We start from the raw sequence: 12,618 nt of genomic DNA, 5'->3' as shown, positions 1-12,618 counted from the left end.
AACACCATAATGTTTCATCAAGAACAAACAAAGTGCTTCCTGGAAGGTCAAGTGCAACTTAAGTGCCACCCAGCACCTGAAAAACAGACAGTGAAGTGCTTCCTGTCTTCCCACCTGCAGATCGAAATGTTCTGAGACGTGTTTTCGAGAAATGTTGGAAAGGCCAACCCTGTGAACAATAGCAAAATATCTGTCTGCTGACCACCCCATCTTGAATGTTTATGAGCCTGCAGATTTTTCTTTTCCTCAGATTATAGTCCTGTAGAATGAGGATAATTCAAAGACATTCCTCAGCTTCTCCAGTGACCTATTCTGCTTGAAACACCTGGGAACTTAAATATCACTGTGGAAGTACCAGGGCATTTAACTTCATATTTCCTGTCTTCCCACATGCAAATCGCTAAGCGTATTTTCCAGAACGACCGAAAAGACTGGAGGATACTCTTCCCTTGGGAACAGTAGCAAAATACCCGTCAGCAGCCCACCCCATCCCAAACGTGTACGAGCCTGCAGACCTGAGATTTCCTCAGAATATCATCCAGTAGAAGCCTTCCCATTGGTTCCCACCAGATTTGTCACTAACCTGCAGGACTAGAAATTGATGGGAAAATCTCAATCTGTGCTGCGCTGTTGATGCGGAAGCAGTTGTGTGGGTGTGTGTACAGTGTGCTCAGTTTATAAGATGTTGGTGTTGGACAGAGAGGATTTTCGTAACTATGTTACCTGCAAGCTTGCAGCTGAGGACTGTATCCATATCTTCACACATAAGGATTGGAAAGCCCGCATCTCGAGGTCGTGCGGTAGCGTTCTCGCTTCCCACGCCCGGGTTCTCGGTTTCGATTCCCGGCGGGGTCAGGGATTTTCTCTGCCTCGTGATGGCTGGGTGCTGTGTGATGTCCTTAGGTTAGTTAGGTTTAAGTAGTTCTAAGTTCTAGGGGACTGATGACCATGGATGTTAAGTCCCATAGTACTCAGAGCCAAGGACTGGAAAGAAAACATAATGGGGGAGTGTAAAAGGAGTAGTTCCTGCCAAATAATGGTGATGCAGTGGGATGGCTTGAAGATCCATTTTGCATCTGATATAGATGGTAGCTTTAGCTGAAACTGCCTAGCTTGTTGGAAATGGCTATCTAATCTTCCTCCTGCATTGTGGAGGAGGCGATTGCCATCAATCCGGCAGGTAAGCGGAGGTATATTGTGTGCAGGGCATCACATTGATAGTAGCAATATGCTGAACTAATAGCGCTTCCCCCTGAAGTCAAATAAGTGGGGTTGCAGCGAACCATTCTTTTCCAGAGCCCGAGATCGACAGATGCTTATTAAAAACCCCGCTGCGTCATCTAGCAACACCTGGGATATAACGTAAGCGTGATAGCTCACTGGTCTCAGCTGAATTCAGCGGAAGGACTATGATTCATCATTAGTTGAGATTTTCCTGTTGCTCTCAGCAGAACAAGAAGCAGATGAGCAACTCCTCAGTGCTTAATAATATTATCTCTGTGTTAGTTACTTCTGTGTCTGTTACTGCTGTTAATACTGCTTGAACAGTTCTTCTTCTTCGCTCAACAGCATACCTGGGACCTACAGTGGCGGCAACCTCCAGCTTGACAAGGCCTGCAGCAGTGACCTATAGCTTGGGAGAACATGCAGCAGCAGCAGCCGTGACATGAGGCACATGGAATCCTGTAGTGGAACTAGTTACCATGTTGGAGCAGGACAAGGATCAGCTATTGTCCACATTACTCATCGGTATGTGTGATGAAGAGACAGAACAGTAGCAGCAGCAAAAGAACACAGATATAGCTGTCCACAAGCCACAGAAGTGCACCAGCGGCATTCAGTATCCGCCACTGCAATATACTGAGCAGCATTACTCTCAGACAACACGGCACAGGTCGTTACTGGCCTCCAACATACCCACCATCCATTGAACTAAGGGACAGTCCAGTGATAATGCAGGGATAATGTGCAGATGTAGTGTCTAAGAAGATCCCAGTTGCTCCCAGTGCACTACTACTGCTATTCATTTTTAGGTATAATTTAACTATTAGTGGGTCAATGTCTCTGAATGTAGGCATAGAAGCATCTGGTGACTTGCGGGTGGTGATGAAGTTTGAGAATGTGATGAAGTGTGTTAAAGTGCAGTTTACTCAGTCAGAATGGGCGAAGGTATGTCGTCCAATGCTGTACATTAGTGTTCAGAAGACTACAGAATATGTCCCATCTCTTTCTTCCCCAGACATTTACTATGCAGGTCTGATGCTACCTATCATATCAGTGTATAATGACACAGCATTCAAGGTGCTGGAGATGTGTCCATTTCTTTATGGCACTCCAGTGTTATGAAATTCTTTGGACGAAGGATGGTGCTATCTCTTGTGTCTGAATCACTGGCTACTGTGATTTTCATCTGTATGCAATTACTGTGTGCACTAATTTTATGTCTATTGTATACAAGTGAAGGATGTGGAACAGTTTTTCAGCTTATGTATCCATGCAGTGCCAATGTCAGCTACTATTTCCCCAATAGGTACAGACTCCATCCAAACTAAATTTCTGCATGGACAACCTGGGTTTTATTATGCTCCTATCACATCGAAGCAAATATGAGCGGAATTTAGTGCATATAAGAATGGTTACTCAGGAAATACTGTACTGCTGTGAAAAATGAATCAGTGGATTTTGACGAGAAACTTTTTTAAAGAACCAAACTACATCACAAAGAACTGAAACGTATCTTTTATATACTTCTTTGTCTAAGGGAATTGAATAAACAAATTTGTTACCATACACATTTGTTGTTGTTATTTACAAAAACCGTATCCCCATTGCACTGTGTACACACACACACACACACACACACACACACACACACACACACACACACACACATGTTGAATTACCTATAAGTTGCACTGCAAATACTGCTGCACTGGAAACTGCTATTGCTGTGCTGCGTTCTAAGAATGGATTGGTGGCCAGGGGCTTATAGTGTTAGCCAGTAAACCGATTGTATTATTATTTAGAAAGCGCATTTTCTGTGCAGACTTACACTTTCTCTAATGAAAGAATGCATATTGACACTAACAAACTAAAAGTAGTCTAAACTACAATGCAAGTGCTGTTTTGAAAAGTCTCCACACTAACACGTGTTTGTGCTATTCAGCCTGCATAGTGGATTGATATGATATTGTTATGTTTGCTTACAATATGTCTGTGCATAGTGACTTGCTAGTCAGTGTGTCATAGTTCAAGCATTAGGTCGTGAGTGGGCGATGGGATTCACCAATGCAGAAATAGCCAACATACTCATTGTGGAGTGAGAGTACTGTTAAGGAATTTAGTTCATTAAGATATGGTGTATGTGACAAGGTACCCAAATAGGTATCAACCATCATGGGAAGTATTTATCAACATCTTCACCCAGTTATTTGAAAGTGATAGTGTCATACGCAAGCGATTGATGAGAGAAGAGGGGGGGGGGGGGGGGGGAATTAATGCTTTGCTGCTGTTGCAATTGATCTGCATGTTAGTTCCTGTACAATCACACAGTCAAGTGGCATGTGTCAGGTAAGTGTCATATGCATTCTCCATTGACATCCGCTCCAACCTTATCACATCTCTTTTCATTAATATCTGCATAGGGATTGTGGTGTCACCGCCAGACACCACACTTGCTAGGTAGTAGCCTTTAAATCGGCCGCGGTCCGTTAGTATACGTCGTACCCGCGTGTCGCCACTATCAGTGATTGCAGACCGTGCGCCGCCACACGGCAGGTCTAGAGAGACTTCCTAGCACTCGCCCCAGTTGTACAGCCGACTTTGCTAGCGATGGTTCACTGACAAAATACGCTCTCATTTGCCGAGACGATAATTAGCATAGCCTTCAGCTACGTCATTTGCTACGACCTAGCAAGGCGCCATTACCAGTTACTATTGATGCTGTAAAACATGTACCGTCAAGAGCGATGTTCACCAATTATGGATTAAAGTTAAGTATTCCAGAAGCTACGTACGTTTTTTGTTAGTGTCATTTCCTTGACCTGTTCCAGACCTCACGCCAGCCTGCGTGAGCTAAAAGCGTGCCTTTCGGCTTCTTCTCATAGTGGGTTAGCTCTCTTGCCAATCCACAACAGAGATGATAATGAGACTCCTGTTAACTTCAGTATTTGGGCATTAAGATAATATACTTCACACGGATCATGTATCCTGTGTAGTAATGATGCCACATTTACCAATTTAAATCGCCATAAACTGCCAAAGCATCCATTATTGCTCTGTTGACAGTTCCCACTGGTTCATCAGGTGGACAGTCAGTGTAGATAGAATGTAAATGTGAGATATGGGACAGTGAACCATCAGCTCATAGGCCCAATTTTTATGGGCAGAACAATGAACATGTGCAAGTATTGCAGCCTCATAACATACAACCATCTACAGATGCTAGCAGATATTCCGCTGCAGACTAGGAGGAACCTGTGGCAGCCAAATGATGCCTGTCCAGCCCTTAGTGCATGAAGCACTACATCATGTGTTCACAAATTGTTTCCTAATTGTTGTAATGGACGCAGAGGACCTGTACCTTGGCCAGATTTGATGCCTGTACACTTTTCTGTGGGGATACTCTATCTGATGATATGCAATAATGTATTACATCAGCCTTCTGAGACGTCTCCACTGAAATGCTAGAACGTGTGCAACAGTCTGTATGCCACTGCAGGTGACCATTTTGAACACAACCTCTGAAGTTTTATTATATCGATACTGGTCAACTTCTACATAACTAGTGTACGTCCTTGAATTGTTCTTTTGTGTGTCTACCACAGGTATTGCGCAAGGGTCGACGTGCCAGCTTTTCAACAACTTCTACATAACTAGTGTACGTCCTTGAATTGTTCTTTTGTGTGTCTACCACAGGTATTGCGCAAGGGTCGTCGTGCCAGCTTTTCAAAATACGATGTCTCGTAGACGACTCGCATTAGAAGCCTGTTATAAACACCGCTAACACTGAAATTTACCCTACTTTTAGTTTGTTAATACCAATAGGCATTGTCCCATTTAAAAAGGCGTATGTTCTGCAAAAATACACCTTGTAGTTATTATTACTAGTATTATAATCCGTTTGTCAACTAACAATACGAGATCCTGACTATCAATCCCTTCTGTGGAGATCGCACCTTAATAGCACTTTTCATTTCCGCAATAACGTAGTTGCAAATTTTAAGTGATTCACCCTGTAAATGTCAATAGGGTGTGAAAAACACACACGACATTAAATTTGAGCATGAGTACAAAGAAAGAAAGGAATTACAAAGGTGTGCAGTTGATGATGGAGTATGATAGTATAGAATTCTGGTGTGCTGATATAGACTTGAGATAGCGGGACAGGTTCTATGATGTCAGAGCCCAGGTTATGGAATACTGACACTGCACAAGAGAATATGCTATAATAGTTTATATGACAACATAATCAAAGAGCATTTAAGATCTGTCTGCCATCGATAGACACTCAATAGCGATTATACAGCAGAGTAGAAGTCCCACAGATTCACCTTTACTTAATACTTGAAGTTATCTGTCAGAGGCGCATATTCCTTCATCCAGTGATCTATATACAAGTGGAACAGAAAAGGGACTGGCTGACAGTGATATAAGGTATTCCTCAGAATGTGTTGTATGCAGGCTTTCTATCCATCGCAAACATATTGGAGAAAGTCAACACTGAAATCTTTAACACAACATAATACACGTACTTGAATCCACACATCACCCCTCTCATTTCTGATTAGCTGTACTGGTATTTCTATAGGAAGGTGTACTATAATAAGTCATACATTGGCTCAACTGGTATAGTAATACATTCAATAGATTCAAAGCGTAGGCCCCATGACGACTTCAGATTGCAGTAGGTTACCAACTAACTGTAGGATGCTCAGCCAGCTGTACCATAGCGATCCACACACTCTTTTGATAGATGACAGTCTAAGTTTTTAAACTAACATCGATTTTTGCTGTAGACATACTTTTGTATGATGGGAATTTGCTATTGACGTAGACAGAATGTTAAACTCCACCCATCTCTCCTCTAAACAGAATGTGATGTCTGGGCTCCCAATACATTTGTCAGTGTTTGATCTTATAAATTACAAGTGTTTTACGTTTTACATAGGATACATACGATATCCAGCAAATTTCTGTCCACTACTCACCTGCAGCATTCAGGCTTACTATCCACAGAGAATAAAGCCTCTGCTATGAGTTAGTAACATGTTATTCTCATCTGACATTCCTACATAGTAAACCACTGAGCGGCAGGACGAGAATTTTCCATGACATCAACATCTGTTTGGTTCTTATCTTAGAACCCATAACGTCTTCAATGATTTCAGAATCCAAGATAGCAGACCTGTGGATATGAAAGCAGTCAAACAAAAATAGTTGCTCCAGTTTCCATTATATCACAATCATCTATCCACCCCTCCCCGCCAATCACTCATCCTCAGTGGAGACTTACTAAATACCAAGTGAACCCACCATTTGTGCTTTGTACTCCACAGAGAAACATTCATGATTACACACTCGACTGTAATTTCTCCCTCCCACTAACTGCTCCATGATGTACATGATGTGACAATTGACACATTTAAGCAGCAGGAGCAGCAGATTCCGGAGCAGAAAATGGAGTTACTACCTCCACTCTTCGATTTCCACCACACCCAACGTCTGTGCCACATGTCGGGCCTCAGCTAAGTCATTAAAGAGTGCAGTCGTTTAGCGCAGCCCATACGAAGAAAGATGGACACCTGCCTGCTTGAGGCGCAAGTAGTTAACTTGGAAGCTGCTAGATGGCTCATGCATGCAGTCAGAGTGCCAGCCACCACAGTGATTCCTGCCACTGCAGCTTGGCACATAAATGGTGGAGGCCCAAGCGTGTGGGCTGGAATTAGTGCCAAACTGTCGCAGTAAGCAGATGTAGTGGGTCTGTATGCTCCTGTCAGTCAGTAAGCGTTTAACGCCCATGGAAGCTGCAAGTATTATTATTCACGCTCCTTAGACTCAATTTTGTGGTATATAGCTAAGGTTTTTCGATAGTTGTGTTCAGGTAAAGTATTTCATGGTCTTTGCAATATGTATTGGATCTCTGTATGATCTGTAGATGACGTTTTTAACTGTACTTTTTTTGGAATATACATTGGACTCTGCAATTGTGTATATGATTTTTTTCAACTGATCTAAATTGATGATTAGGGTATGTAGTTGTTGTTTAATCCAACAGGGTAGTACTTGGACCTTCCTGGGCTTTTCCCAACTATTTCTAGTAGTATTGTGAGCTCATGAAAATTCGTCCAATAGGATAACATTTTTACATCCCAAAAGCGGTGAAATAAAGGGAGTATCCTACATCTGTCCACACCAACAGCTAAACAGGTCCTGGGTATTTCCGCCATTGTCTAGGAGTTTAGGAGTGGGATGGGGAGGATGAAAAGGGAAGGGGGCTAAGTGTGGGGAGGCCTGAGGATTTATCAGGATGGGAGGAATTTCTCAGACGGCTGGGGTAGGGGGAGGTGATTTAATTGACAAATTTAATCAAATAGTCAAGTAATTTAACTTGAATTTGATATCAACATTTCGCCAGTTTCAGTTTCGCCCCACTACTGCCAAAATTACTGACGAATTAAGTACTTGTGCCAATAGTGCTGATAGTGTGAACCCATAGCGATATCGTCAGTAATGGAGCCTACAATGAATGAGCGATCACCCAGTCTGTGTGGCTCAGATAATACCAGTGGCCCAGTTAGTCCCAACCCTGAACGTAAGAGTGAAAAAATGGAATCTAATGATGGCAGGAAGCCCAAAATCATGGAGGGGACCGCCAGACGATACATCGTCGCAGCAAATTGATATTTCGCTAGAAACGGAATCTAGAGCGGGTGCATTGCAGTCTAGTATGGGGTCTTTGGGTACAGAACTAAAGCTTGTGAAAACACAACTGGGTTCGAAAATTGAAAATGTAGGGACACGTCTAACAGGAAATGTTAAAGCTGAGGTGGAATACTTTAGATCTGATATAGAACGGATGATTGATTCAAGATTAGAAGGTAAATGGTCAGACATGGGCAAGAATTCTGAAGAGGCTGCCTACTAATGACTGGAGCCGATAAAGTAGAAAAGGTTATCGTGGGAAAAGTTAGAAAATATATGGGTAATGATGTTAGATTTGTATGCTGAGGCAGGAAAAGGATTGTAGCTTAAGGCCAAATATACTTTAGGAAGTGACGTCTGAATTGATTAAAAATTTGTCAGGTAGTGAAGCAGAATGTGAGAAAGAGGTGCTTAAGAATATAGAAAATTGTTAAACTGTATTAATGAAAGAAGCTCTGCAGCATGAACAGCAGTTTAACTACATTAGGTCATAATTAAATTATCAAGCAGAAAATCAAGCTACTACTGTGATAAGTGTTCCGTGGGGTAATTCAGGAACGACAAAGTGTTTTGCAAATGATGGAAAACACCACCCAGCTTTCTTGCTGCATATAGAGATTGTTTTGTGAGAGAATGTCGTAAGAGACAAAAATTAAGTTCACTAAGAGTTCTTGAGGGCAATTTACGATTATGGGAACTTTAATGAGCGCTTCATTTACTATATATGAAGTGTTTGAGAGTTGTTTACTAACGAAAATTCTGGAGTGAAGTGAAACAATCGTGACTTCAGAATGAGTTGCTAAAAGGACCAATTATCATACACGGAAATAGGTCGACGCTGGATATTTTCAGTGTGTCAGCTGGCTAAGTTGAGGCATATAAATCATTTGCTGGGAGTGTTGACAGAGATCACGAAGCTCGAGAGATGACTACCAGAACTTTTACAATGGGATCTTTTCCACAGTCAGAGAAATTCCACTGAAGCATTTTTACATTTTATTGAGAAACCTGCACATGTGTTAAAATTGAAGCCACATATTTTGAACAATTGATGAGGAAGTAGGTATCTTAATGGGAATAATAGTACTATCCACTTTAATCACAATGATGATAAATATAATTATTACCACAATGGTAGCAATAATTTTCAAAGGCGAAATGGAAATGAGAATTTTCGTAATGGAAACCAAGACCGGGAACGAAGTACTGTGGTGCGGGAACACAAATTTTGGTGCTTCGAGGTTATCAGACTTTATGAAAATTTTAATTGTTTGTGAGGGCAGAAATGTAGTGTAACGTAATTAAAGTATTTGGGGTGTATTTCGTTTAGTCATTATATAATACGAGAGATGTTATTTTGGAAGAGTTACGAATACACTTGTATCTACATAAATATACATTTGTATGTAAACTTTTCGGGACAGGTATGTTTCATATTTAGGAGAACAATTCTAGGGATGAGTGTTTTATTACACAATTAGGATAAGGGTGAATTTAGAATGCAGTTTTCTGCTGAGTTGAAGGGATAGTTAAACGGGCAATTTCTGCACAGGGTAGTATAAGTTTTAAAGTTGCAAATAAGATGCAGTAAAATTATAGAGACATGACAAAATGAAACTTCCTGGTTGATTAAAACTGTGTGCTGGACCGAGAGTCGAAGTCGGGAATTCTGACTTTTGCAGGAAGCTCCTCTACCGACTGAGCTACCCAAACAGAACTCACGACCAGTGCTGGCAGCTTCAGTTGTGTCGTACCTCGTCTCGTACATTACAAACGTCACAGAAGCTCTTCAGTAAACCTCGCAGAACTAGTACTCCTTGGAGAAAGGATATTGCGGGGACATGGCTTAGCCACAGCCTGGGGGATGTTGCCAGAATGAGATTCAGGCTCCGCAGCGGAGTGTGCGCTGATATGATTCTTCCTGGCAGATTAAAACTGCGTGCTGGACCTTCTGCAAGGTTCTGTGAAGTTTGGAAGATAGGAGACGAGGTACTGGCAGAATTGAAGCTGTGTTGACGGGTCATGAGTCACGCTTCGGTAGCTTACTCGATACAGCACTTGCCTCCGAAAGGCAAATGTCTCTCGGCAGCTGTCGTCCTTCAGCAGTGATTGTGACTGTGGATTGATGCATGTTTCGGTGCAGTACAATGCTGAGTGTATCATGAATTACGGCAGAGGCGGCTGGACTGCAAACCATTTAAACATCGACGCCAGAACACCGATCGTTTGCTGTGTTTGTGAAAGTGTAGTGTTACAGTGTAGAGGTCAAAGCAAAAGCGTCCTCTCAAATGAGCGCCACCACAAAAATATTTACTCTATTGTTGTGACATGCAAGTAGGGTATTCCATTTATCATCTTATGTATTTATTTGTTATGTTATGAATTTTAAAATTGGTGCTCCTTAATGTTCCAAGTCAGCAAGCTAATGTCCCACATTAAGTGGAGGTGTGTAACGTTACAGGTATGTAGGCAAGCTAATCGTAAGGTAAGGAGAATTTAGGCGACAGATGGTCGCTTAGGAGACTGACAGTGCTCCTATAAATGGCAGAGTGTCAGACTATCTTAAAGATTGTTAAGTTACTGCTCTTCGAACTTTGAAAATAAAAGACAGTTATTAAAGTGAATATGAATACATCTGCGATCTCAGAAAAATTACGCGCAGCCATTGACATGACAGTTTTTCAATATCTTTAAACCTACAGAAGTTAATATTTCAGAGCGAATAAATATTTTCACAATGATCCTCTGAATTAACAACATTTAAATGCTTCATTTGCGTTCAACAAACGATACCTCAGATGACAGCATTGAACGATCGCTATTGTCCCTGAAAGCCACTTATCTGTATCTATTCCATTTCTTGATTTATTACGTCTTTTACTTCTTATTTATTGAGGAAATGTTTATGAGAACATCGTGCTCTCCAAATTTACACAGCAAAGGAATAGCATAGCTACCTCATATTTTGACGTACCTGTGTATTTATTTAACGAATGGTTTACTATTTTGCCAGTAACTTTATTTAAATGTTGATTGCAAGTGCTATTAAAGACCTGTGCTAATTTAAAAGGGGTGGATGGTATGTGTTAGCAGACATCACAGTTGAAAAGAGAATCAAAAGACGTTTCTGTCAAGAAGGCACAAATAATTCTTTATATAACATTTAACGATACTTTGTTCCGCGCGGGATTAACCGAGCGGTCTCAGGCGCTTGCAGTCATGGACTGTGTGGCTGGTCTCGGTGGAAGTTCGGATCCTCCCTCGGACATGGGTGTGTATATTTCTCCTTAGGATAATTTAGGTTAAGTAGTGTGTAAGTTTAGGGACTGATGACCTTAGCAGTTAAGACCCATAAGATTTGACACACATTTGAACATTTTATGCTTTGTTGTCACCGTAAGTATACTTCTGCAAGAATACTGGTTGATTTATTTACGGACAAATTTTTATTTATATTCATCGTACATGTTCTGAATGTGACTGGATATTTATAACATTACATTTATTTAAATATTGTTTTAATATATTTAGTGTGGGAAGTGATCAAGTTGAATCAAATCATGTCTGTAGAGCTTAAGAACGATGTGTTGTTAGTGGTGACGGCCTTCAGCCAATGGAAAAGCAGACAGTGGCTTGACACAATAGGAGTCAGTTGGAGACTAGAAACTTCGAGTGAAGACCTCAAGGGAGCGATTCTGACACTTCGTGTTGAGTGCTGGAAAAAGGCAGATTGATAAGGTGATGTTGTGTGATTCAGTTGTTTAGGCGACTGATTCTGTACAGTGAATGGCTGCTACAGTGCTTTAATTTCTGAAGGAACTCATGAGAGAGCTGAATGTGTCACAGCGTATACTCCCAGCACTACTACTGTAATTTAGGATGCTCTTGCGTAAGTAACAGAAAACCCTGTCTCTATGTGGCCACGTATAACCATCTTACTAAATTTAGTTTCGTTTTCAAATAAAGTACACTATTTGAGAACAGACCTGTTAATAGGAAAAGCTAATTAATAGAGTTACCCTTCTTACAGGATTTGACTGTGTGTTGTGTGTAATGTATAAGTATATCAGACTATTCAATTCCTTTCTAAAATCTTACCCAGAAGTGAGAAAGAATCGTATTGACGCTAAGACAACTCAGTTCCAAGTTCATTTAGTGGTTTAAATTATGTAGTAACGGTCGTTGGCCTATCCAGGAATGAAACAGTGAAGTATTGGAAAAACATAAATACGAATTTTGCATACTTTCTTGCTACTGTTTAAGTTGCTTCTTCAAATAAATATATACGTTATGTTTTTAAGAGAGAAAAAGCCCAGTAGATAATTTCAAGGAAGCTAAAAAAATTGGCTAGGGGGGGAGGGACGTTCAGAAAAGCTTTTTTCATAAGCAAAATACTTAAATATTAAAATACTTAGATAGTAAAGCCCACATTTTTTATACTGAACATTTCACTTCAAGAAAATTTCTTTCTTACTGGAATTTACTTTCAAAAGCTATTACTCTTTGAACTTCCACACCAGCAAACTTTCACTGTAAACTCTTTAACTGTAGTCCCTGACACATACATCTCATCATTTAGACAAAAACAATATAAATGGTGACTCTTTGTATTAACTAGGCACAGGATATCGGATTAATCAAACACCAGGAAGGAACCCTATACAGGTGTACGATTAGACTTAACATTACAGGCGG

The sequence above is a fragment of the Schistocerca americana genome, chromosome 4 (assembly GCF_021461395.2).
Source record: "Schistocerca americana isolate TAMUIC-IGC-003095 chromosome 4, iqSchAmer2.1, whole genome shotgun sequence".
Lineage (NCBI taxonomy): Eukaryota > Metazoa > Arthropoda > Insecta > Orthoptera > Acrididae > Schistocerca > Schistocerca americana.
The sequence above is the reverse complement of the archived record's forward strand: the minus strand, read 5'-3'. Positions refer to the sequence as shown.